The following is a 27,660-nucleotide window of genomic DNA, read 5'->3' as shown; positions in this document are numbered from 1 at the left end:
CTCACCACGGCTGCCTTTGCCCAGCTCTGCTTTCCTCTGCTTCCGGGTCAGGCCTGGCTTGGGGTTCCCTCCTACTTGGAGCTGCTTTGGCACAGCCCTCCAGGTCTGGAAGCTGGCCTAAAAAGGTCAGCCAGGAGGAGGTTAACCTAGAGGTTATCAGCCCAACCCTCTCTTTCAGAAGAGGAAATGGGTGTAGACAGCTGAAGTGACTTATCCAAGGTCACACGCGGCTAGCCAGTCAGTGGTGACGCTAGAACTCAAGTGTTTTGACTCTCTAAACCCAATGCCCTTTCTTCTTAGCCAGCTGATCTCTAAATACTCCCATCTCCTCTCAGCTTTCTCTCTTCTGTGTATCTCTCAGCTTGTCTCTGGTCCAGCCTGTATGTCTCCAAGTGTCTCTGTTTTGTCTCTCAGATCTGACCTCTCTGGTGCCCTCTGTCCCTTCATGGCTCAGTAGGAATGATTTGCTGTGATGATTGGCTATTATTAATCACAGTCTGCTTGATGGAGGGGCAGAAGGAGTGAAGGGCAAGGGCAGGACACTCACCAGGCTCCTGCTGTCACCAGCCTGCCTGTCCTGAAGGCTGGAGCCTTAAAAAAAGAGGAAGAAATTTCCAGAGATGGTCAGGATAGAGGTGCACATTGTAAAGCCAGAGGCCATGCTTAGTTTCACTAGGGTGGGATGCGGAGTATTGGTGGTTTATTTTGCATGTGCTGTGTGTCTGGTCCTGCGCTTGACCTTTAACCTACCTTTATCCAATGTAATCTTCCCAGCTGTCCAGCATTGAATGTATCAGGATCGTCATTTTACTGTGAGAAACAGAGGCCCACGGAGTGAAGTGACAATGCCAAGATTGACAGAAAGAAAGGGGCCAAGGTAGAATCCAGATTCAATCCCAACTGATTCCAAAGTCATTACTTTTCCACTGTACTGTCGGTTTAGCCCTCTAAACTGGGCTGGGTTTCTTTAGGGGGAAGGTTCTGGAGCAGGGATCTTTAACTTAGGTCCACTGTCCCCAGGCTGGAGTGGGGGGAAACACTGCGTGCCCAATCCATTAGTGCTCTGAAACTGGGTGGAAGTTTTTGTGTGTATGCATGTGATTTCTCTGGACTGAAACCCGGTTGTTTTCTTTCCAATTCTCAAATGCCTGGAAATTCTAAGAACACTGAGGCTGGATGTCCTGATTTCAAGGAATAGACTCAAGGCTTGTCAGGTCTGTAAGAAGCCTGGTTGGGTGGTTTGGGCTGAGTGAGGTCTTCATGAAACAAAACTTCCTCACTGGCATGTGGTAGCACACAGAAGTGGGTTGTAGGTGTGCTGAGACAGATCCCGTTTCCCTCACCCCTTGTAGCCTAGAGAGACCTGGGACAGCTGGAAACCCTGGGCTGGCGGCTCTCGCTTACTCTTGGGGGGGACTGTGCAAATACCATGTTCTCAGTGTCACTTCATACACGTAAGACGGGGAAGAGTTTGCTGGACAAAGGGGCCCGAGGGGTTAGGTGGTCTGTGGCTCCTGGCTTTGGCCGGGGGGAGGGGGTCCCACTCCTTCTGCCCTATGGTGGGGTGGCAAGTGGGAGTCATTTTCAGAGAGGGAAGAAAGAAGGGATACTTAGGAAACTTATGGAGCTGCAGGGGGGTCTCTGGAAGTAGAGTAGGAGCCCAGTTATCCCCGGAGTCTGGGTCCAGAGCCGGCTAACACTGAGACATTGCTCTCAGCATGTGTGTCTAAGAGAGGGTAATTGGAAAGTCCAGGAGCAAGTCATGGGAACCACTGGGTTTTGTCACTGCCCTGACTCAGGTCTCAGCCTAGAGGAACTGATGGCTCCATCATCTGTGAGTCACCACCCCCCACCCCCACTCCCTGTCTGGTGGGGAGAACCCCCTCCCCCATGTCCTAGACCTAAAGTAAACCCAGACTACTCTCTCCCTTCCACCCCCACTTAGCTCAGAGCACAGGAGGGGTGGGTGACATTTGCTGGGGTGACAAGACCAGTCCTGGAAGGCAGGATGCCCAAGTTCTCTGGGTGCTCCGGGGCTCAGAACCTAGGGATTGAGACTATGACCAGATATCTCTGTAGGAGCCAAACTGGGAAATTTCCCAAGCTGGCCAGGTTGGGGAACGACAAAAGGACAGGAATTAGGGGAAGGACACTGATGGGAGAGGGGCAGGGCTAAGGAGACACTGGGGTTAAAAAAAAAAAAAAAAGACCCAGGGGTGCAAAACAAGCAAATCAATGAGAAGGAATTTCCTCCATTACAGCTAGAGTCTTTGCTTCCAAACCCTCTTCAGTTTTTCTGTTCTTTTTCTCTGGAACAGACTCCTACAGCAAAATATAACAACCCCAGATAGGAAGTTAAAAGGGAAATACGATTCTCTGGGGTGTTCTAAATGTTGACCTCATTTTATTCGCTCACCCACCCCACCCCCATTACTTTCCATCCTTTTTCTCCCCCTTGCTGCCCTGTACCTACCTCTGGAGAGGAAAGGAGTGCCTGAAGCTTCTGTGCTCCAAAACCTGGGGGCTGGAGAAGAGATCCATCCGGGGTGGGAGCTGTGGGCGGGAGCATCAGTTTCCTGGGATGGCCTTCCCAGATGTAAGCACATCTGGAGCCCATCAGGGAGGGACCTGGAACACCAGGATTCCCAATACACATCCGACTGGGGCTGTGAGGGGCTGAAGATGAGCCAGGCATTCCCTCCCACCCCCATAAGTTTGCCTGCCATTTCTAGCCCTCTCCTGGGAAGGATTACCAATCCCAGACGGGAAGTTAGGGCATCGGAAGGGGCTGGGAGCAGGAATTACACCCAAACCCAGACAGACGGTTTCATTAGCTTTAGCTTCTTCTGGCTATACAGAGATGACAACTTCTTTGATCTGGAAGGAATCAGGGTTTGTGTGTGTGTCTGCAGGCGTGTGTGCGTGTATGTCTGTGTGTCTGTGTGTATAGCATAGGTATGCCATTTGTCCTTAACAAAATAATAAATTTGCCCTGGTGAGAGATTGGGATGGGGGACTGCATGTCCTTCCTGCTTGCTTCTCAGGAAAGTACAGAAGTCCTACCCATGAGTCTCTGGACCTTTTGCACTCCTCACCTCTCCACCCCCAAACAAACACACACTCCTTCCTTGGCTGCAAATTCCTCCCTGTCCATCATCACCTTGTAATGAGCACATTTGTTTTCCAGGGATCATGTACAAGGGCTAAGATAGGTCTGTTGCCTTGCCCTTCCCCTTAGGAGATCAAACCATTGGGGTCCTGAATTTGGGGGTAAGTGGGGTGTACAGTGACCCCAGCAAGGGGTCCAGGTGTGGCCAGCAGCCAGCCCCTAAGGGTAGAATGGACAATCTGTGGGGCCAAGACTAAGGGGTTCAGTGATATAGAACACTCCTGGGGAGTACAGCCCTCTCCGTTTCTCCTGCAGCTACAGCTCGATGGGGAACCAAACCTTGAAAGATTCTTAAACAACCTCTGGACTCCAAGATTGTGGCTTCCTGAGTTGAGATAATAATATAATAGAACGAAGTGTTCTATACAATTTATGAGTGCAAATATATATGGGGGCTTCCTGCCTTACCTGCAGCAAAGGTTGAATGGGCTTTGCCCTTTGAGCCTCTGCCCCTTCTCACCTCTGGCCTCAACCCTTGATTGGACTTCAAAGTCCCAGGGGAGAAGCCAAAGGGAGGTGGTTCCCGTTCCCCGACCTGTTGGCTCAGATCCCTTTCAATAGCTTATCCAGCTGCTCAGAGGCTGGGGACGGAGACCTCCCTGTCTCCATCTCTATCTAGGCTTGCCTAGGGGGTCCCAGAGGACAGAACTATGGGGTGGGGGTAGGGCTAAGGCCCTCAGATCCCTAAGATAGAAGGATGTGTGATAGAGATTGACCTGGGAAGAAGGGAAATGGGGTTTGGTAGATCACTGAGTGGCTGGGGGAGGGAAAGGTGGGATGGAGCTCTAAGCTTTCACCTTGGGGAGATCAGCCCTTCCTTCAGACCACACCCTCACATCCTCACACCCTCACACCCAGCCTGCCGTGGCTGGCCACACCCCCACAGCTGGCTGGGAAGAGATCACAACCCTACCCCCCTCCATAAGCCGATGGCTTACAGATGTGCCACGAAGTGGGGTGGTGGAGGAAGGAGCTTGTGTGGTTGGGGGTGCAGGGAAGGGAAGCTGAAGAAAGGAGGGAAGATTCATGGAAGGGAGAGAGGGAGACATTGTGGTCATGTGGGGAGCCTGTGAAGATGAGGAAGAGTCAGAAGGAAACAGCTGGAGAGGGAAAGGGAAAAGGAGAAAAGAGGGTCTCATCCCCCCCTGCAATTTGCTCTACTCACTGCAGGCAAATTAATCTCCTTAAACCAAGGCTCTTGATGATGCTACTTCGCAGCTCAAAACCTTCCACAGCTCCAGCCTTTTAAGCAGTAGAGCTCTGTCTACTTGAAAATGCTGAGAACCATGCAAGACACATAGGAAGTGTGGTTGGCCCAAGTCAGTACACATTTTGAATGCTAACTATATATGAAGTTCAGTGGGCCATGCTGGGTCGGTGGGAGGAGGGGGTGGGGGTGGGTGGGAGATAATGTGGGAGAAGAAGGAGGAGGGGGAATCGGGCTATGATGGGGATAGAAAGGGGCAAAGGGGTGGACAGGGAGAGGCTACAGAAAGAGAGATAAGGGGGCGCCTGGGTGGCTCAGTGGGTTAAAGCCTCTGCCTTCGGCTCAGGTCATGGTCCCAGGGTCCCAGGGTCCTGGGATCAAGCCCCACATCGGGCTCTCTGCTCAGCAGGGAGCCTGCTTCCCTTCCTCTCTCTCTGCCTGCCTCTGCCTACTTGTGATCTCTGTCTGTCAAATAAATAAATAAAATCTTTAAAAAAAAAAAAAAAGAGAGAGAGATAAGGCCGAGGTAGAGCCCAGAGGATGAAAGGGAAGGGGTGGAGGCAGCAGGAGGGAGGGTCCTGGAAAGATGGATGAAAGGAGGGAAGGGGAAAGGAAGGGGAAAGGAAGAAAAGAAGTAGGGGGAAGAGGGAGGATGTGGAGGGAGGTGTGTGGAGGCATGGTGAGTGGAAGATGCTAGAATTGGGGGACCATCCTTTCTTCTGGCTGGGTCGGGAACTCTGCTGGTCACCAAGAGGTGCTTTGGAGTGGGTGGGAGCCTGTAGGCATTCTGGTCCGCGCCCTGCCTGCTTCCCATTTAGGACGCAGCTTTCTCTGTCCCTCGCCATTTTGGGGTCCTTGAAGTGACAATTCTTTCAGTGGTTCCCTGTCCTCCTCACCTCCACCTCTTGGGTACTGATTTCTGAAGTCAACTTCCTCCACACTCATCATGCTGTGTCTCCTGTGTCCCTCTTCTCTGGGTTTCTTTCCCTGAAGTGGGTGGGCAGGGGTGAAGCAGACCTGGAGGTGCTTCCAGCTCTGGCCTGCTCTCCACTCAGTGTCCCCACTCCTCTGCCAAACCCGTCTCGGCCTGAGATGTTTGTGTCAGAAGTCCCTTTGGCCCCCTTCCTGCTCCTGAATCCCTGGGGTGGTATTTGGTGGTAGGAGGAGGGGTAAGGTCCGAGATGGAAAGTCTGATGCTGAGTCCAGGCCCCCAGCCCCACTCAGACGGGCTGAGCTCATCTCTCCAAGCAACCACAGCTGGACATTTTCCATGTGATCACCTCAGGGATGGGGGCTGGGTTCCAGAAACCCAGACAGAGCTGAGTTTCACAACCAGCAGGCTTGGGGAAGGAGCACCCTCAGGTGCCTTCACCCCTCCCCTGCTGTGCTCTGTAGGGAAAGCCCTGGGGCCAAAGAAGATGAGAAAGAGGCCTGGGGAAGAGTCAAAGGTGGGATAGATTTTTGGCCCAAGTTGGTCCAGGTTTTTGTATCCCTGCACGGATGTTCACCGTTTGTGCCAGTTGGGCGGGGAAGAAGATCCTGTGTGCGGTGAATGTTGATCTGAGGTGAAGACTGTGTGTGTGTGTGTGTGTGTGGTCTGAACACCTGAACAGGCTTGTGTCGGTGTGCACATGTGCACAGGTGGGGGCATCTGTGTCCTGAGTGGTCAACAGGCCACAGCTGGGGCGTGATCTCTTTAAAGACTTTATTTATTTATTTATTTATTTATTTATTTATTTATTTATTTATTTGACAGAGAGAGCACAAGTATGCAGGGCAGGAGGCAGAGGGAGAGAGAGAGAAGCAGGCTCTCTGCTGAGCAGGGAGCCTGATGTAGGGCTCGATCCTAGGACCCTGGAATCATGATCTGAGCGGAAGGCAGCCACTTAACTGACTGAGCCACCCAGGCGCCCCTGGGGCATGATCTCTTGCCAGTGCAGGGTTGAGGGGGGTGGTGAGCTAGTGGCCTGAGGGATGAGGGCTGCCTGCTTTCCCCACCATCCCATCTCTTCTCTAGCTCATGGCCTTCTCTTTCAACCTCTCTGGAGGGCCAGGGAAAGCAAACCATAAAACAGAAAGAGGAATGGGTCACTTTCTTCCCCAAGTGGAGAAAACTGGGGCGAGGGTCTTCAGGGACTGGCTGAGGTGGAGGTGATCACTAGGCAGGGGAAGCAGGGGGTGCTGTGAGAGTAGCCCTGGGCCCCCTGCCAGGAAGCCTTCTCAACTGGAAGCTGTAGGTGATATCCAGCGTGGGTCTCCGCATCCCTTTCTTCCCTCTCCCCCACGCCCTGAGATGTGGGGACCGTCTGGAGGAGGCTGGTGGGGAGTGTTAGGTGGGGAGGTAGGAAAGAGAGTGGGCAGGAAGCACTTGGCTGTTTGTTCCCTCTTTTCCTGACTCCTTTGTGGCGGCAGACTGGCTTCCTTCCTTTCCAGGGCACCTTGGCTCCCAGCTCGCTTCCTCTAGTATGCCCTCAGCCTGGAACAGGGGAGGTTTTCCAAGCTGAGTCTTCGGGGAATGGGGACCCCTAGATGAATGGAATAGGGGCTAAGGAATGCAAATGAGATGCCAGTCTGTCCCTCTCAACACGTTCAAGATCAGTAGCCCCACTTGAATGAACTGTGGGAGGGCCTCATTGGCCAGAAGATGGGGAGCCTCTGAACAGAGCAGGGACCCAGGTATTTGTTTACCTAAGGCCTGCCCCTCCTGCAGCCTGGGATGTGGAGAGAGCAGGGCTGATGAGACACCCCACCCCCACTGCAGCCTCGCTTCCTTCTCTGTGTCCCTACTTGGCTGTCCTTGCCTCAGTCTGCCCTGCCCCACCTCCCACCTCCATCCACTGCCCTACAAGTCAAGGAATGTAAGTTTCCTCTCTCACTCTCTCATTGATTAGTCATGGGCACCCCGATCCCCACGGGAACCGTTACTCACCCTTGGGCCCCCCCTCACTGGCAGTGGTCTCCCCAGAACTGGCTGAGTTCCTATAGGAGGAGCTCACAGTGTTGGACAAGGAACGGAGGTAGTGGGGATTGCGGATGGTGGGCAGGGTCCTAGAGACAGCCAAAGCAGGAGCCCCGCCTGCTCCCCAACACACTTGTGCAGGGGGGGGTCCTCCTCCTGGCTCTGATCACTGTAATGGCCACGGGGGTTTAGGCAGAAAGGGGTAGGACTGGGGTAGGGGACTGTGTGCTGTGACCATGTGGAGAAGGGCCCAAAGCAAATGAGCATCTAGTCTTCTCTTCACCGGTGTTGGCTTCGGGGCCAGGACAGGGCCTGGGGCCTGCTCTTTGGACTTGGCCGAGTGCCCAGGCCTGGCCTCTGTCTCCCAGAATCAGACAGGGGCCTTTCCCAATAAGGAGCCTCCCAACTCTGGGTCTACTCCCTTGCTGCCCCCACTCCCTCTCCCCTCTAACAGCTCCTCTGCCCTAAAATGGCCACGTTTTTCCCTCCTTTCCTCCTTCCCTCCCCCACATCCAGGTTTGGGCCCCAGGGGAGAGAAGGGGGCTAGGGAAGGGTAATGACTGCTTAGGGGCCAGAGGAACAGGTTTGGAGAAAGGTAATGGCATCCCAGACCTCATGACCCACTATATATAGGAGTGGGGGTAGAGACACAGCTTTCTTGAGTCCCTGTCTTTTCCTATAATAACGGCCTATGGTATTATTATACATACTACACAGTATCTACGATTATACATATTATAATACATACTATGTGTTCTGAGAGCTTTAGGTGTATGAACTCATTTCCTTGGTGCCGCCGTATGAGAGAGCTACCGCAGATCTCTCTGTTAAGATGAGGGAACTGAGGCACAGAGTTTAAGTCACTTGTTCCAGTGTCCGTGGAAGAGCCGGGATTTAAACCCAAGCAATCTGGCTTCACTTTAGGAGAAACCAACCCACTGTCTTTGTCTGGAGTATACTTGAGCCTCACTGGCAGGGGCAGAAGGAATGGCCAGGGAGCTCCTGCCCTCAGGAGCTGCCAGTCAGATATGACCCGTTGTGGAGCCTTGGGTATTTGCATAGATTCAGACTAAACACTCCCAGAGAGCCACTGGTCCGTTTTTTAAAAAAACAAAAAACAGAAAATGTATTTGTTGAGGGACACGCAAATGATAGGCAGGTTAGCACAGAAGCCAAACAAGTGTGACTGGAGGGTTGGGGGTGGGGTGGGGAGGCCAAAAGGGGCCGAAATAAGAACTGGGGGTAAGTTGGAGGAATAAAGGAAAAAAAACCCAGGGTCTGTGTGGAGGGGCTTTCGTGAGCCCTTTTCCAGCCTTTGCTTGTGTTCCAGGCATTTAAAAATAGTGATTTATTCTACCTACTGAGGTGGAGAAAAGAAGAGGAGGCTGAGAATTCTCCTATCCCTGACAGCAGACAGGGACCCCCTGGGATGGATGCAGGTATTTGACTTGGTAGTTCTGCCTCCAGTACGACTCTGCCCTTCTCTGGTTGTCAGTTTTGTCTTTCCTGAACCGAAGGAGTTGAATGAGATGGCCCCTGAGTTTCCATCTCCAACATATTCAGATTCCTATGTAAGAATCAGTGGGGGAAAGAAAAGAACTCACTGGGGAAAACCAGCATGGGGGCTGGAGTCCTTGTGTGTGGGGGGGGCGAGGGGGACAGGACTAAACAAACACTTGGTAACTAGGATGAGCTCAGGGCTCTGAGGGAGAGGCTCTGCAGGGGGTGGTGGGAAGGAAGCCAGGCCAGGCAAGGCCAGATCCCAGAAGAGTGAATGGAGGACAGACTCACTCATTCATTCGATCATGTACTTTCAGAAATTAAAACCTAGGAATCTGAGCTTCCCATCCAAGGAGGCTGTAATGAGACTATGAGCTCTAAATGTCTAGGAAGGGCAAACTTTCAGGTCCCTCTCCAATTTTTGAGGTTATCATGGTGAAAATCAGCTAAGTTACCAAGTACCAGGTACAGATCTAAGCCTTAAGTCTGCATTATCTCATTTGACCTCAAAATAATCTGAAGAGGCAGCCCTTTATATCTTCCAAATCCCTTTCCCTATTTCATCTTCCCAATAACCCTCTAAAGTTAACAAAACCATTTGACTGACGAGGACTCTGAAAAAGCAGGAAAAGGCGAAAAGAGATTTCTAATAGAACTTTACTAATTGGTAAAGGTGGGACACCCTGGAAGGAGTTATGGGAATTATCACCTCCTGTGAAGATCTTTTCCACTCTGGATTTCAGGATTGGCTTAAACTGAAGAAAGGCGGAGTGCGCTTTCCAGCCCTTGACAGACAGGAGATAGAGTTATGCACGATGTTGCCTGACATGTTACTGGTTAGAAATGAGAAAATGGCACCCTGATACCTTGGATTTGTTTCTGAGAAGTCTTTAGAGAGAGAAACAATTAGAGAGTTGGAGAAGTTCTTTAAATCTGCCAAAGGAGCTTGAGATGCCAGAGGCTGAATTCAGAGTGAAGTAGCTGCCCTTTGTTTCACCAGCTACTGGCTCAAGAGCAGGACAGAAGGACATTAGATATACGGAGGGACTTCCCTATTGTTTGGCTTGATAGGGGAATCTTGCCTCCTGTGGGTGATTGTAAAGTTAATAGATTCTTCCATCTCCAGTCAGCAGGAGGTGGCAGTATGAGTGGTAGTGGTGGTGGGGAGGGGGGATGATAGCGGAGATGGAGTGGTTCCCCTAGATGGCCTCTGACCAGTTAGAAGAGTCTGAGATTTCTGAAGAAGAGGAGGAGGAAATTTGCCGAAAGGGCACTTTGAGGGGAGGGTCCTTGTGTTGGGCTCCAGCCTGGGGTGAAGTCAGAGACATAAATCACACCTCCCAGCTGCCCGTTTCCGCTTTGAGCTGGGTTCCCAGCCAAAAGCCCAGAGATCCTGCCAGCGGAGGAGTGAGTGTGGGGATGGGGGAGGGACCAAGAAGCTGGGAGTCGGTGGTTGGGAATGGGAATCAGCTGGCAATGAGCATTTGGTCTCATCAGAGTCTTGAAATGGGCGTAGGGTGAGGGCTGTTAGGGCAGGGAGCCTGGGGACTTTGACAGAACTGGGTTGTAGATCCCTCCTGCGACTCGGGACACACCCACAGTCACACTCAGTCTTCTGAAGTTTTCTCCTCTCCCACTACCAAACCACGGTGACCTGCCTCAAGGCACAGACACCTACGTAGACACATCCCCTCTCTTTTCCCATCCGCTGTTGCTCACTTTTGTCAGAACACTCCAGATCTTCCCGTGACCTCCACTAGGAGAAAGAAGTAGGGGGTGCGAGAGATGAGTATCCTGGATCTTCATTAAGATCTGGAAACATCCTCCTATAGCGATCCAAAGACTTGTGCTTCTTGTCTCTTTGGCCCTTCCCCACAGGGGACAGGTCTGGCTGCTCTTCCCTCTCACGGAGGACCCAGGGGTCTCCTGTCCTCTTGGTATGCTGTGCCTGCTAACCAGGAGGTGGCGCAGGAGGCACCACATGGAGTAGGCCTCTTGGGCGAAGTAGATGTTTAAGGGCAGGAAGTTGAGAGAGCAACTCAGACAATGGCGTTTTCCGCTGGCTGGGGGCCGGGTTGCTGGGTTCTGTCTGACCCCAACAGCACCTCCTACCTCTTCCTTTGGTCAGCTTCCCACTCAGTGCTCATTTGTGGGGGGATAGGAGAGGCAGAGTTCCATGGGAGGAAGGGCCTTTTCCTTTCTGTCAGCTCTTTTCCAGGTGACTGTTGTGGATAGATCAGGGATTTGGGGGCATAAATAACCTTGTCCAGCCTGGGACCATCCCATCCAGGCCTGGTGTTCTCTTCCATGTAGAGGAGTTTGCCATTACCCTTCTATGGTATAACATACAGCTGGGGGAATGATTATGGGGTGCATAGCTGGCTCAGTCAGCAGAGCATGCAACATTTTTTTTTTTAGACTTTTTATTCATGTATTTGTCAGAGAGAGAGAGAGAGAGCGCGAGCAAGCAGGGGGAGTAGCAGGCAGAGGGAGAGGGAGAAGCAGAGTCCTTGCTGAGCAGAGAGCCTGCCATGGGGCTTGATCCCAGGACCCTGGGTTGGTGACCTGAGCCGACAGCAGACGCTCAATGGACTGAGCCACCCAGGTGCCCCTGGAATGTATTTTTTCCTAGTAAAGGGGAGGGGGTGGGGCCACAGTTCCCAGGGCCTCTTAAATGAGGCATAAATTGACATTAAAGCCTCCTTCCTCCCCCACCGATGAGGAGCAGAAAAAGCCTCTTCCTAGTAAAACCTCTGTCAGTCACTGGAGGCTCAATGCTTCAGTATTGTTTCACTGTGAGCCCAATTTATCTTTAGTTATCACCTGTGATTTTAGGGTCTGGGATGCACTGGGCTCTGTATCATTCGTCAAGGCCAGCGCATGTTTCCCCAGCTTATTCTAACTCTCAGTAACACCCCACTCTTCTGAGTCCTTGCACTCACAGTCCGGACTACACAATCTAGCACTTAATCATGCAGGGTATTTCTAAAGCCCTTGTGCAGTTTAGCAAGTGAAGACATTTGGATGTATATATGATAGAAGCAACTGTAAATATCTTACGAAAGCATATTCCATAGAATTTTTAATGCTAATGTTTGCTTTTTGTTAACGTGCTTCTAATCTGCACAAGAAAGGCATATGTTATACTGGAGAGATGATCTGGGTTTGGATGCTGCCTCCTTCACTTAACAGATATGTGACCTTGGCAAGTTTCTTGACGTCCCTGGGTCCCAGTACTTTCAGTCCCAGTACTGTAAAGCAGAGCTCATACCTTCCTTGATTTGTTGGGAGAATTAAATGAATATAGTGTTTGCACAATTACCTGCCACAGTGCTTGACTGCAAATAGTAAAACCTCATTCAATCCAGCTGATGAATCTGAAATCTTTTCAAAGTCTGATAAGCTCTTTGAATGAAGTGGAATGTATTTTATTGGTCAGTTCTCAGCACAGATGTTACTTCTTCCAAGAAGCTTTCCTTAATCCCCCACCCAGTTCCTCAGGTTTCTAGTCTCTGCACTTATTTTCTTGTTTATCTCCCCCACTACACTCAGTTCTGTGAGATCAGGGTCTCTCCTTAACTTCAGTTTTTCCATTGCCTAGCACGTTGTTTAGATCAGTAAATAGTATTTTAATAAATTAAGCTTTTTATTTTTTTAAGAGATTTATGACAGAGAGACACACAGCGAGAGAGGGAACACAAGCAGGGGGAGTGGGAGAGGGAGAAGCAGGCTTTCCTCGGAGCAGGGAGCCCAATGCAGGGCTGGATCCCAGGACCCTGAGATCATGACCTGAGCGGAAGGCAGATGTTAATGACTGAGCCACCCAGGCGCCCCTAAATTAAGCCTTTTTAAAAAAGCAATGGTCAGGGCCCCTGGCTAGGTAGAGCATGTGACTTTGATCTCAGAGGTGTGAGTTTGAGTCCCACAAGGGGGAGGGGGATAGAGTTTACTTAAAAAAAAAAAAAAAGCAAATGTAAACATAACTGTGATATTACAAAATTTTTGAACTGTATGATTAATAATTTTTTAATAAGATAATCTTCTAGCAAGATAACATTTCTTAGTAGTGTGCTTTTGATGTATACACAATTCTTGAGCTGTATCTGGAGACATGGTCCACCTGCTTGTTAACTTAGTCGACCTGAGCTCTCCCCCACAGAACTATATTTTGTAGGTGTGGCTGAGACCGCTGTCACCCAGCTTCCAGTTTCCTCTTCTTTTAGTAATAAGACCCCTCCCCCCTGTCACCCACACACTGAATTTTAGCACAGTAGGAGTCTGCCAGCCTGATACTACTCTGTCCAGCCTCTCTTGTAGTAGGGGTGGCCACAGAACTGAGTTCTGGTTAATGGAATGTGAATGAAGCAATGTGTGTAACTTCTGGGTCATGTTCTTAAAAAGGAAAGCTGATTGCCCTCTACTTCCTCCTTCTTCCTTCTGCTTGCTGAGACACAGTGACACACTATAGCCTCATTTGACCAAGCCATACAAGCCTTCTCCAGCAGTCAAGGACTGTCTACTCATGTCCTTCTGGTCTATTATTTGAACTATTCTGCTTGTGGGTCTCTTTGTTATAGCAGCATGGCCTACATTCTTTGAAAAAAGATTAAGGCTGCCTGGGTGGCTCAGTCGGTTAATTGGCTGCCTTTGGCTCAGGCCATGATCTTAGGGTCCTGGGTTTGAGCCCCATGTCAAGTGGGGAGTCTGCTTTTCCCTCTCCCTATGCTCCTCCCCCCGCTGCTTGTACACTCTCTTAAAAAAATGAATTAAGTCTTTAGAAAAAAAAGAAAAAAGATTAAGATCACCATGATATCATGAAATCTCAGCCTACTTTGAAGAATGTTATCAAGGAGTTCAAAAATAAAATTGAGCCAGTTTCAAAGAAAATAGGATTTGCTGACATCTAGTTTACTTAACGGCATTTTGTGAAAAACTATGGAATTTGCTCTATCATGAGCATATTCAAATTTCTTGCAGGTGTGTAAACATCCTATCTCTTCTATTTAGCATAATATATTATTTATGATAACTCTGAAGTCCTAGACGGATTATGGTATAGTCAGCCTCTGAGATAGTTTAGTGATCTTCATCTCACGGTGTTCAGGCCCTTTCTGTGTTCCCTTCCTACACTGAATCATGGCTGGCTTGTGTGACCAACACAGTACTATGAAAGTGAGGTGCAACTTGCAAGGCTAAGTCATAAAAAGACATTGCAGTTTCCAACTTGGTTTATTGCTTGGATCACTTGCTCCGAGGGAAGCCAGCTGCAGGTCATGGGGACGCTCAAGCAGCCCTATGGAGAGGAACTTGGGTCCTCCCCAAAACCCAGCATTGACTTGCCAGAATTTGAGTTCATTCATGTGAGTCACCTCACAGTAGGTGGCCAATCCTAGTCAAGCTTTTAGAAAACTGAGGTCCCAATTGACATCTTGACTGTAACCTCATGAGACACATCCAGCCAGAGCCGTCCATCTGAGCGGCTCATGAGTGAGTTCCTGACCCACAGAAACTATGTGAGACAGTAAACGTTTGTTGTTGTTTTAAGTCACTATATTTTGGGGGCAATTTGTTATAATAGATATAATTTGTTAGATGTAATTTGTTGTAATAGATATCCACTATGGATTATAAACTCCTGGAAAGTAGGATTCATGAGTTAAACCTATTCTACTTCAATTTACTGCATCAACTACCTCCCCACTTTGCCTGGGAGACTGGGATATAGTAAAATATCTGGTGAAATGTGAGAGCTGAAAATGACATTCCCCTTGAAATTCAACATAATGTATCTGAATGAGGAAAAACAAGCTGTCAGTCAATCTATTTTGACCATTTTTAATTTTCTGAGGGAATTTAGGATTCCCTAGGGTGGAGTTGAGGACAAAGGGGTAGAACTCAGGTCTCAGGGTGAGTATTGGTATTTGTCATTCTGGAATCTCCCCGAATTCTCTGTTCTCAATTCTTAAGTGGAATATGTTCTTATGCCTGGGTATATGGGGAAGCTTTGGTAAATGGGGAGTTTCCAGTATCCTGTGGTAACTCACCTGGACAAAGGAAGTAAGACAATGCCTGGAGGTAAAGGAAAGGGTTGCCTCTCTTCACAGGATAAATTCAGGTACAGGTCCTTTCCCAGGGACCAGGGGAACACTACAGAGACAGCCAGAACGGACAGACTCAGCACACTGTGAATCTGAATGGGCAGGAACAGGCCTGAGTGAGGAAGGGCAGCTCTGTGGGCGATATAGCAATTGATTGGAGACAGACCTGCTTCAGCCCCAAATTCAACATGATTAACGCAGTAGTCTCCCTTCATCTGCGGAGAACACATTCTAAGACCCCCCCCACTGGATACCCGAAACCGAGATGGCACTGAGTCCTATTTGTACTATGTTTTCCTATATATACATATCAGTGATAAAATTTAACTTATAAATTAGGTACAGTAACAGATTAACAAGTCATAAAATAGGATAATTATAAAATGTACTGTAATACAAGTTATAAATGTGGCTTCTCTCTCAAAATATCTGACTGTACCACACTCAACCTTCTTAGGATGATGTGAGAAAATAAAATGCCTTCGTGATGAGATGAACTGAGGTATGTGACATAGGTTACTACTGATCTTCTGACATATTGTGAGAGACTCGCTTCTGGACCATGGTTGACCGCAAGTAGCTCAAACTGCAGAAACGGAAACTGCAGAGAAGTGGGCTGGGGGAGGGGCTCCTGTGCAATGGATGTTGCCCAAATGAGCATCACTTTATTTCTGCACAGCAGTTTTCCATTCTTTTAGTTACAAGGTTGACTAGAGCCTCCAGAGTACACAGATTAGAAGGTCTGGACCTGTGGTCTTCAGATCTCTGTGGTGGTGGATGCCCAGTGTGGGAATTGAGTTAGCCGGGGCAGGGACACTGGGAACTCAGAACTTTCACTTCCACCCACTCCTCCAGTACATGGTTCTCTTAGTTTAGACAAAGCTTATGCCTGGGGTCACCCAGGGTTCTGTGGGTGCTTTATTTGTCACCCTCAACAAGGGAGAGTCGATCACTTCTCAAAATTATATACAAGATACTGAAGGAGGAAGATATTCTAGATACCATCTAGCCAATGTCCTTATTTTACAGATAAGGAAACCGAGGCCCAGAGAAATAAAATGACTTGCCCAAGGTCATAGAGCTAATGTGGGATAGAATCCAGGTATCTTTATACTAAGGTCTTTTCGTCATGTCACATTTGCCTTCACTCCATTTATCCTACTAACTCCCAACTTCAAGTTCTAGGTCACATTCAGAAAGTTCCATTTCCAAGCTTTTCTTTTCCAGTGGAGGGGTTGAGATGGAAGAACCTCTGCTACTGCTTTTAAAGAATTTATTTATTTGACAGAGAGTGAGAGAAGGAGAGAGAGCACAAGTGGGGGGAGCAGCAGAGGGAGAGGGGGAAGCAGGCTCCCCGCTGAGCAGGGAGCCCGATGCGGAACTCGATCCCAGGATCCTGAGGTCACGACATGAGCCGAAGGCAGAGGCTTAACCCACTGAGCCACCCAGGTGCCCCTGCTACTGCTTTTAGATAGAATGTTATCCCCTTTCCCTGCCTCCATTTCTCCTGTTGCTCTCAAGTGAGGAACAGAGTCTATTTCTCCATATGCACGAGGGCTTGCAGAAGTTCTGGGCTTCATTCAGTTTGTGGCAGGGGAAGCTGATGGGCACGATGCCCTGGGATGCCCTCTACTTTGGCAGGCTCACTGTAACCAACTAATGGTCATGGCTTAATGCCCACTGGCAGGGAGAGTGACCACCCATGCATTAACTTGGTGCCTGGCATCTAGAGATGCCAGATGGCTGGCTGGACACCTATGCTACCTCTTGGCCGCTCTGCTGGTCCTGGTTTGTGTCACTTTTAGGTTTGTAGATGTATGGGAATTTTATAAGGATGGTCTCTCCATGGATTTAAGATACTGGCATCTCCAGATTAGCAGGAAGGACACCTCACTGCCAGCCTAGAATCTGTGCTAAACAGCACAGACCTGGACTTCAGGAAACTGCTTCAAATGTTTTATGTCTCTTTGATTTCCCTCTTCCTGTCTTCCCCCCACTGTAGAGTTTTTTGTAACCTGCCTTCCTAGCCTCATATCAAACTGACAACTCTTGGGGGCCTGGCTGGCTCAGTCAGATGAATGTGCTATTCTTGTTCTTGGGCTTGGGAGTTTGAGCCCCATGCTGGATATAGAGACTACTTAAAATAAGTAAATAAGGGGTGCCTGGCTGGTTCAGTCAGTACTATTGGTTTCATACCAGCTCAGGTCATGATTTCAGGGTCCTGGGATGGAGCCCTGAACTGGGCTCCGTGCTCGGGATTCTCTCTCTCCCTTCTCCTTCTCTCTCTTCCCCTCTGCTCCTCCCTCCATTCGCACCCTCACTCTCTCCCTCTCTCTCTCCAATAAATAAATAAAATCTTTATAAATAAGTAAACAACCGAAAAAACTTAAAAAAAGAAAGAAAGAAAGAAAGAAAGAAAGAAAGACCCCACAGGTCTTAGTCTGAGGTCAAAGTCTCCAAAAAAGGGAAGGAAGAGAAATAGGGTGTAAGTAGGTTAGGGCACGTGGGGGTTGAGAAGAGGAAATGGTACCTTGCTTATTCTGTTCCTCAGGATTCAGAAGACTCTAGAAGCTACCTATTGCCTAGTATTTTCCATGGCAGTCCGGGAGAGCCTTAGACTGTATCTCCACCTGCTGGACGCCAAGGGAATCAACAACCCTGTCTCAGCTTTTTCTTTACAACATAGACTAAAACTTCACCAACATTCCACCTTTATTCCAAGGTTAAATTCTTCCTTCTCAGAATCTGTTAAGGCCACATTTTTCTCTTGGAAGACTGCCTTTTCAGAAGACTGGATTCTAGGGAGAGCTGGGTACAATTTCCCCCATTCGCTGTCCTCTCCCTATCAAAAAATTTCTCTCAGAGGCCTTATAAAGAGCCTCCCCTCCTTGCATCAGTTGTCCTAGGTGTGGGGTGGTCGAAATCTATGCCCTTTTTCACATCTGTTAACTCTGCCCACAAAGAGAAAGCAGCAGATAGGTGCGTTATACTTAGGCAAAGATCACATGGCCCCTGTTAGGCCTTAGGGGCAGGGAAAAAGAAAAATAAGGAATTGCCCTGATTGTCTCCATGTCCTCTACCTGATTGAGATACAAGGTGTGTGTCCTCTCTACTGTTCTCTTCATATTCATGGCTGTTCTCTTTCCATTCATACTAGCAAAGAAAACTCGTTTTAAACCCATTATCAATCCTTCAGTCCATGTTGAAACCATGGGCTGGCTAATCCCTGAAGGACCTGGGCTACATCTTCAGAAGTGAAGGTCATTTATAAGTAGTGAAAACTCTCAAATGGATCTTTGATTGGTGAAATGGGACAATGTCAATAAATACCCTTAAAATAAATTAGGACATACAATAATAATATCAATCCATTGAGGGTATAGGGCTAGGAAAACAAATGACATTAGATCCTGAAATCTACTCTCCTTTCCCAGACTACAACGTGCTCTATGCAGATATTTCTTTTTTATTTTTTGGATGCCTGACCTTGACTGAAAGGGTGCCCTTTGTCTTTCAAATTATTTTTTTTAGAGAAAGAGGGTGGGTGGGTGCGCATGGGCTGGTGTGGAGGGGTGATGGGAGAGTGGCAGAGGGAGAGAATCTCAGATAGACTCCGTACTGAGCATGGAGCCTGATAGGGGTCTCATCGCATGACCCTGAGATCATGACCTGAGCTGAAACCAAGAGTCCAGTGCTTAACCAACTGAGACACTCAGGTACCCCTCAAAAATTTTTTTTTTAAGTTTTATTTATTTATTTGACAGAGCGAGAAAGGCAGAGCAGTAGAGGGAGAGGGAGAAGCAGGCTCCCCGCTCAGCAGGGAACCTAATGTGGGGCTCCATCCCAGGACCCTGGAAACATGACCTGAGCTGAAGGCAGACACTTAATCAACTGAACCACCCACGTGCCCCACCCCTCAAATTTTTTTTACTTAAAGTTAGAAATTGGGACACCTGGGTGGTATAGTCAGTTAAGTGTGGGACTTTTGGTTTTGGCTCAGGTCCTGGTCGCAGGGTCATGAAATGAGCCCCCCATCAGGTTCTATGCTCGGCATAGAATGGGCCTGAGTTTCTCTCCATCTCCCTCTCTTTCCCCTTCTGCACCCCCTCCTGCTGCCCTCTGTGCTCTCTCAAATACATGAAATCTTTTTTTTTTTTTTTTTTTTTTAGTATTTTAATTATTTATCTGACACACAGAGAGAGAGATCACAAGTAGGCAGAGAGGCAGGCAGAGGGAGAGGGAGAAGCACGCTCTCCGCTGAGCAGGGAGCCCAATTCAGGGCTCCATCTCAGGACCCTGGGATCATGACCTCAGTCGAAGGCAGATGCCTAACCTACCGAGCCACCCAGGTGCCCCCATAAATAAAATCTTTAAAAAACATTCAAAAGGAAGCAATCAAGGAGTAAGTAAACACAGTGCATGGAGATAATGCTGTGCTGTCTGTACTTCCCACCATCTGTGTATTAGGGACCCACAGTTTAGTCACTGCAGCTAAAATGTATTGAGTGCTTACTGTTAACGCTGCCAAAAACTTTTGTACCTTTTTTCCCATTTATACGTTTAAATGATTTTGACTTAGGTACTATTCCTTTACTATCTTCATGTTCTTAATCTTTATTTTGCTATACTGTTTGTGATTAGTGTGTGGAGTTTTTAAGGATCCATGAAGGACCTCGGTCCTGAAACACTCAAGTAGTGTTATCTTCCTTGTAAATTCCTAAAAACCCTTTACTCAAAGTAATATGTGGTTTGAGAAAGTTGACTGTATATAAGAATGATAGGAGGTGTATTGTGAAAAATGGGTTCCTGGGGGCTGCTTCCAGATATTCTGATTCAAGAAGGCGGGACCAAAGCCCAGGAATCTGCATTTTAAAATAAGCACCCAAGTAATTTATGATGTAGGTGGTATTTGGATTATTCTTTGGGAAACAGTGCCTTTGACTTTAAATGGCCCGAGGACAGGGCTATAAGTATAACAGATCTTCCTGTGTGCATCCCATTTAATTTGCTGCATGTAGCAATAGATGGGACATCGGAGTTTGTGTCCTCTTTGGCTACAGACTACACTCTGCTCGCTCATGCTCATCTTATTTCCTGCTCCAAGAAGAGGCAGCCCTGCGGCCTCCCTGTTAGACGCCCTTGGAAAAGAGGCCGTGTTATACATTAAGAGGCTTTTTCTTTTGCTTATCTGCAATCTCTCTGTGCAAAGGTTTGGTGAAGGCTGTATACTTTGACATACTGGCCCTGGTGATTCTATAGTCTTCACTGGAGAGGCTTGAGAAGAAGCTGTCATTTTTCTCTACATTTTGAAATGCACAATGCAGGGGCTGGGGTGAAGGGAGGAGAGCCGAGGGACTAAGCTCTAGTTGGTAAACAAGCTTTGAAGCAAACTAAGAAAGCACCTTAGCAGGGGAGAAATGAAGGGCTGCGTGGGAAACAGCAGCATTCTCTGAAGAAAGCGCCAGTCCCTGCCGGATGTCTCCTGTTTCGAAGGAAATAACTAGAAACAGTACTGGCAAACCGACCCTTGGCTACCACTGAAGGTTTGCCTGGAAATTGTGTTTTGAAAAGAAGTTTACATCAGAGAAGCAAGAGAATGAAGGGCAAATCTTGAAGGAAAAGAAATTAGGCCAAAAAACGACAGTAAGCACCACAAATTGCCCCAGAGAGGTTGCAGGGACATGGGGAAAGCTCTGTTTCATCTCTGGTCTGACGCAGCCTAGAGGCCGCGTTTTCAGCCCTTTTTATGATAAGCCTGGCTTTGGAGGTTGTAAGGACTCTTTCTAGCTCCTAGAGTGAATGATGGTTCTTTAAAGAATTTCCTTTCCCAGAGTCACGAGTCTCTCATAATTTGTCTCCCTCTCTGATTTCTTCCCATTCAGCTTTCGCTCCCTTCCCCTGTGATTCTCTGTGCTATTTCTTATGGTCCATATATGAGTGAAACCATATGATAATTGTCTTTCTTTGACTGACTTAAACAGACAGGGTCCCTGGAAGGGAGGTGGGTGGCAGGATGGGGTGACCGGGTGATGGATATTAAGGAGGGCACGTGATGTGATGAGCACTGGGTGTTATACACAACTGATGAATCATTGAACACTACATCAAAAACTAATGAGTTGGGACGCCTGGGTGGCTCAGTTGGTTAAGCAGCTGCCTTCGGCTCGGGTCATGATCCCAGCGTCCTGGGATCGAGTCCCGCATCGGGCTCCTTGCTCGTCGGGGAGCCTGCTTCTCCCTCTGCCTCTGCCTGCCATTCTGTCTGCCTGTGCTCGCTCGCTCTCCTCTCTCTCTCTGACAAATAAATAAAATCTTAAAAAAAAAAAAAAACAAAAAAAACTAATGAGTTACTCTATGTTGGCTAATTGGATTTCAATAAATAAAAAGTAGAGGATGTTTAAGGTTAAAAAAGATAATTTCTTTTCCCCTTGACATCTGGGGGCAGATTAACCAAAACTCCAAATTGGGAAATTAGGGAACTCCCCAGTTGCTCTGGTGAGGTTTTAACACACTATATGTGATTCAGTATGGTGAAGGCAAAAAACCTTCACTTTCTAGGTTACTTTCTTCCCACTGCTTCTCTCACCTCAGCTAGATAGCCTCAGGGAATATTTTAAGGTTGACAGGAACATTTTAAAGAATAATCAAAAGTAAAGCAAGCCCTAGAAATGCTTGTATAATCTTCCTCTTTAAACATGTTTTTCAATTGATAACAAAGAAAACAAAACTGTAGAGTTGGACTGAACCTTGGAGGTCATCTAGTTCAATCTTACTTTATGGGAGACAGGAATGAGGCACAGAAAGTTTAACTGATGATTCCAGGATAGCAGGGCTGGTCTTAGATGGAAGATAAGTTTGTACTGACTCTTAGTCCAATGTTACCTCTTCCAAATGCCTTAATAGCTATTGTTCTCAAGTAGTTTTTGCCTGCCCCTGCCCACACAGTACTCAATACCGTAGCAACACATTTCTTCTTTTTTTTAAGGGGGAGAGGGGGCAGGTTGGCATATGGTATTTTTTCCCTGGAACTTTGAAGGTAACTGATTTCCTTTTAAAAAAATTAATTTTATTATAAAACAAATATTCAAAACCTCAACACACCCTAGACCAAACTCTCAAAACTTCAGGTACTGATTATCTAGTTTCCTTTTTCCTTCCACCACTGACTATGCATTTGGATGTTTACATTGGTCAGTAGCTCTGTAAAAATCTAATACTATGTATGTTGTGGGATTGTTCGTGGCAGCTTCCTCATCCCTGGATTGCAGCCACAGTGCTATGTTCCCAAACTCAGTACTCGAGGGGCCATCAGAACATCAGAACTGTAGTTCCCTTGTGAGTCAGTTCACTACTGTTCTGGGAATCACGCCATCTTAGTCTGCTTCTCCAGCTAGTCAGATGATTTTGTAAGCACTTAATAATGCTCAGTACTTGGGGTGCCTGGGTGGCTCAGTGGGTTAAGCCTCTGCCTTCGGCTCAGATCATCTCAGGGTCCTGAGATGGAGCCCTGCATCGGGGCTCTCTGCTCAGCGGGGAGTCTGCTTCCCCACCCCCCCGCCCCCTGCCTGCCTCTCTGCCTACCTGTGATCTCTTCTCTGCCTACCTGTGATCTCTATCAAATAAATAAATAAAATAAAAAAAGATTTTATTTATTTGGCAGACAGAGATCACAAGTAGACAGAGAGGCAGGCAGAGAGAGAGGGAGAAGCAGGTTCCCCGCTGAGCAGAGAGCCCGATTCGGGGCTCGATCCCAGACCCTGGGACCATGACCCGAGCTGAAGGCAGAGGCTTTAACCCACTGAGCCACCCAGGTGCCCCTTATTGATATATTTTTAAAAGATTTTAGGTAATCTCTACACCCAATGTGGGCTCAAACCTACCACCTCGAGATCAAGAATCTCATGCTTCACTGACTGAGCCAGCCAGGCGTTCCTATGTTTACATTTATTAATTTATTTGGTGCATGGGGCTGGGAAAGTGTGCGTGTGTTTTAAAGAACAAATGTAACCTTATTTTTGTAGCTTACACAGTTTTAAGATTAGACTATTAATGAAAAGTACAATACATATAAAGAGTTAGAGAAACAAAATTAAGGTAAAGAGAAAAGAGGGAATAACTTACGGAACACAGTGGAGGATAGAAGTGGTGTGACAGCCAGCCTCCAAGAAAGCCCCCCAGTGATCCTTGTCTCCTGGTATTCAAGCTCCTGTTAAATCCCCTCCCATGCTGATGAGGGCTCAGCTGTGTAACCAAAAGCATATTGTGGAAATGATGTCATATGACTTCTGAAGTTAGGTCATAGAAGAATTTACCATTTCCATCTTGCTCTTAACTTACTCTGGAGGAAGGCAGTTGACATGTGAAGACACTGGAATTTCTGCCAACAGCCAACACAGACATGCCAAGCAAGTAAGTGAGCCACCTTAGGAGCAAATCCTTCAGCCTCAGGCAAGCCTGCAGTAAACTGCAGCGCCCGCTGACAGGTTGACATCTTGACTGCAATCACACGAAAAACCCAAGCCCGGATTACCCATCTAAGTCACTCCCGAATTCCCTAGCCACAGAAACTGTGAGGTAACAGAGGCTTATTATTGTTTTCATTCACTGTGCTTTGGGGAAATTTGTTATGCATCAACAGATAACTTAAATACACCAGGAAACAGTATAGGTAATGAGGATGAGGGTAGCCTTGGAGAGGAAGCATACCCCTGAAATAAAGGGAAAGTAGATGCTTTAAGAGTTTAGTCTAGGGATGGGAAAAAGAGGAAGTTAAGTTTGATGACCAGTATTTTCTCTAGAGAATAAGAGGCAAGGCTGTCTGCTCAATATGGGAGGTGGGAACCATAAAGTTGAGAGTAATAAAAAGGGTGCAGTGGAGCGCCTGGGTGGCTCAGTGGGTTGAGGCTCTGCTTTCAGCTCAGGTCATGATCTCAGGGTCCTGGGATCGAGTCCTGCATCAGGCTCCCTGCTCAGCGGAGAGCCTGCTTCCCCCTCTCCCTCTGCTGCTCCCCCTGCTTGTGCTCTCTCTCCTTCTCTCACTCTTTGTCAAATAAATTAAAAAAAAAAAAAAAAAAAAAAGGTGCAGTGTCATCAGGTCAATCTGAAAAAGCCAAACAGGAATGAGTATCTGAGTTAAGAAGTCATGTATCTGCAGTGGAGGCAGCTGGCATACTTCTGTGATTTTCTACCACTATGCTCAATAACCGAGAAGAAATGGAATTCAAGAGACGGTGGGTGGGTTTTTACCTGACTTGGGAATTGGTGAGGAGAGATGGTAAAACAACGGGGTCAAGAAAAATCAGGGTGCTGATTTAGGCCACTGAAGGGTCTGACCATGAAGTCCAAGCTGACAGACATGGAAATGAGCTCAGGAGGAAGCTCTTAACCTGGGAGAATGACAGCTTGAGTGAAAATTACCATTTAGGGAAGCAGGATGGGTCGAGAAGCCAAAAGCAGTAAATTAGAAATTAAAAGTGCCAGGATATGGTCACAGCTAGTACTAACAAACCATGGATCCTTGGCTAAGATAACATTTTTGAGGCCTTTTTTTCCCCCTCTACTCTGGGTTAAAGTATGGAAAATGCCAACTAACAGTGGCTTGCCTATTCTAAGCACTCTAACTATAAATTAATTGCTGCTAATGTTTTAAAATTATATACGGTTAATATACACATATGAAGGAAATGTAATAAGATAAATACCAGGAAGGGCACCTGGGAGGCACAGAAGGTTAAGTGATGGCCTTTGGCTTGGGTCATGATCCTGGGGTCCTGGGATCGAACGGAACCCTCTCTGCCTGCTTGTGCGCTCTGTCAAATAAATAAATCTTGAAAAAAATAAACACCAGGAAACCTACCACCCAACTTATTGAACAGAATATTAATACACTGTTTTTTTCCTGATCCCATCCCCATCGACTTCTCCCCTGAAGATAAACACTGGCTTGAATTCTGCATTTATCACTTTCCTTTTTTTTTTTTTTTCCAAATGTTATGTCCCACATTTGTACAGGGCCTGTTTCTTCATATGTAAGATGAAGCTTTGGATTAGGTACTCTCTAAGCTCCTTTCCAGGTCGAAGGGTATATGAGATATGATGGGTGAGCATCAAAATTACATACCTAGTGGAATCATATAATAAATGCTTATTTTTCAAGGGTTTTCAGGAGCTAAAACGGACGCTTTTGCTGAAATCTCCAATTCAACAGAAGGGTATCTCAATGGAGTTTCTAATCTCAAGATCAAGACTTTCCATCACTTTCAATTTGCACCTCTGCTAGAAACTTCTACTCTAGAGAAAACCAACACAAGGAGCTAAATAATCTAAGACCCTGACCCTATGAAAACCCTATCAAGACTGAGGAAATAGAACTGAAACAGTTGAACTAAGAAAGCAAATTTATTTCAATGACAAGTATTTTAATAAAAGTAAGAGGCATGGCTGGGTTCGTCTGCCATTTTTCATACAACCTGGATTTATTTCCCCCATAAAAATGTGTGTGTAGGGGCGCCTGGGTGGCTCAGTGGGTTAAGCCTCTGCCTTCGGCTCAGGTCATGATCTCAGGGTCCTGGGATCGAGCCCCGCATCAGGCTCTCTGCTCAGCGGGGAGCCTGCTTCCTCCTCTTTCCCTGCCTGCCTCTCTGCCTGTGATCGCTGTCTGTCAAATAAATAAATTAAAAAAAAAAAATGTGTGTGTGCCCGTATAAAATAAAACTAAACTTGTCTTCTTCATGTTTCTTCAAAGATTCTTATGCTATTTTAGTTTTTATATGAAACAGTCTTTAAATAAGGTAAACACAAATGCAAATCTCCTGACCATATGGTTGTTATCCAGGGTTACTGTCTAGCCTAGGATGCTATTTTTCCTAGCTATTAGCATTCTAAAATTTTATATTGGTCTCTCCAGTTACCAAGTTTATGAGTTAAGTGAGTTGCACCAGGCAGAGGAGTTGCTGTGGAAAGGGCAAATGCCCTATTCGTACACATGTCTGCATTGATCATGGTACAGATGGAAAAGAAAGTCACCTGAGACTGTGGGTATGGGTAACAGGTTCATGTGTCTTCAGGGGCCTCTCAAGAGGCCATGACTGTAAAGTAGGATGTGAATACGTTCCGAACCTTGATGGTACCAGAAAGACAGTGATCAAAGCAATGAGTGGTCACTACAGTATTTTTCTCCTGGTATTTAGGTAGTTCTCTTTCTTCTACCCATGGAATTGGCACAAGAAAGTAAACATTTTCTTACAGGTCTCCTTTCCAAGGCCAGTCCTGCTTCAATCATTTAAAATTTAGGATACAAATCACCTTGATTTTTATAACCTGCCTCTCTAAAAAATGGCAACAATAAACATAATGTTATCTCCTCAGTTTCTGCCAACTTTGGCGCTTAATACGAGCTGGGCACAGTACAAACTACAGGACCCCAGGAATGCCGGTATTATATATATATATGTTTTGTCTGAGGTCAGGACTAACACAAGGAGCTACCAGTATGCCTCCACAATGAAAGAGTACTGCAGTGCATTATTTGAAATTAAATCCAGATACTCTCCAAGTTTAGCTAGGTACAGCTACCCAGAGAGCTCAGCATCATCTTTACCTATACATGTTTATTCCTGGTGAGAACATTTGCAAACCACAATGGCACTTCCAGAACCCCTACAGAGAAAGGCAATCTTCCAAAAAAGCAAATTCTCTCCTTGGGGTAGAGTATGGAGGCCCTGGATAAGATCGAAATGCAGTCCTCAAAGGCTCTCTGGGCTGAGCTTTTGAAAAACACCTCTGCATTTAACCTTTTAACCATTAACACTTGACTTAACTAACTGAAATTAAAACAATATTCAGCTGCTTACCTGTCCTCATTCCAAAGGGAGGGCATTCTCTGAAAAAGAGGGTCTCACAGGTAAGTAAGTTTCTCCTCCCCAATTTTTCTAGTTTTTGGGAATCCAAAAATCGCCAGCAAATTAAATCCAGACTAGTGAATTCTAGGCCCAATAAACATCCTACGCGGTCTCTGACAGCTCCTGGACCAAACTGGCTGCTTTAATCATTAGTTTACTGAAGAAACCACAGGACTGTTTATTTTGTGAGCTAACAAAATTAACACAGGTAGGCCTTCACCTACAGTGAATGCTACTGCCACTCAAAAAGGTCAGACCTTTTGTGATTTTGTGATTTCTATTTGATTCCTTTGTTGAGTTGTATTCAAGCTGCTAATTCTTTGCAATGAGACTCACAACCCTGCTTGTTTTTCCCTAAACTAGGTAGGAGTTCTGGTTTACAAGTGTAGTGCAATAGTTTTGTTCCATCATCACCCAAACAAATGAAATCTAAAGGGTTTTGTTTTTTCCAGTAGTGAGACTATTAAATAACCTTAAGTTGGTTTGAGGTATTGACTGATACACAAATAACCAGAATTAGTGGCATATTGGGTATTTTTTTTCCCTCCCTCAATACATTATCACCCTCTTCAGAGGAAATGGTTTAGGTATTCACTTAAGATCACACAGCTAGAAGCAGAAATACCATTGTCCCTGGGCTATCCTGAAACCATTTTTACGGCCTGCAACTAAATAAACAGTTCTGCTTCTGTTAGGAGAGAACCCTGTGTTGTGTGAGTATCATGAAAGAAGGCATTCCACAGGAGTCCACTCTCCCTTATCTGTTACTCCCCAAAATGCTACATTTGAAATTATCAGTGTCCTTCATCCGAGCCCGTATCTATACC

At 47.0% G+C, this 27,660-nt stretch overlaps 1 long non-coding RNA gene across 1 annotated transcript; it reads left to right on the top strand.

Annotated features, from left to right (window-relative positions):
- LOC125106597 (uncharacterized) lies at positions 1–25,413 on the top strand. The gene is made up of 3 exons (XR_007129362.1): positions 1–125; positions 775–877; positions 25,090–25,413. It is a non-coding gene; the product is annotated as an uncharacterized LOC125106597 (long non-coding RNA).
- Positions 25,414–27,660: the final 2,247 nt, after the last annotated feature.

This window comes from Lutra lutra, chromosome 8 (genome assembly GCF_902655055.1).
Source record: "Lutra lutra chromosome 8, mLutLut1.2, whole genome shotgun sequence".
Lineage (NCBI taxonomy): Eukaryota > Metazoa > Chordata > Mammalia > Carnivora > Mustelidae > Lutra > Lutra lutra.
The sequence above is the reverse complement of the archived record's forward strand: the minus strand, read 5'-3'. Positions and strand labels throughout refer to the sequence as shown.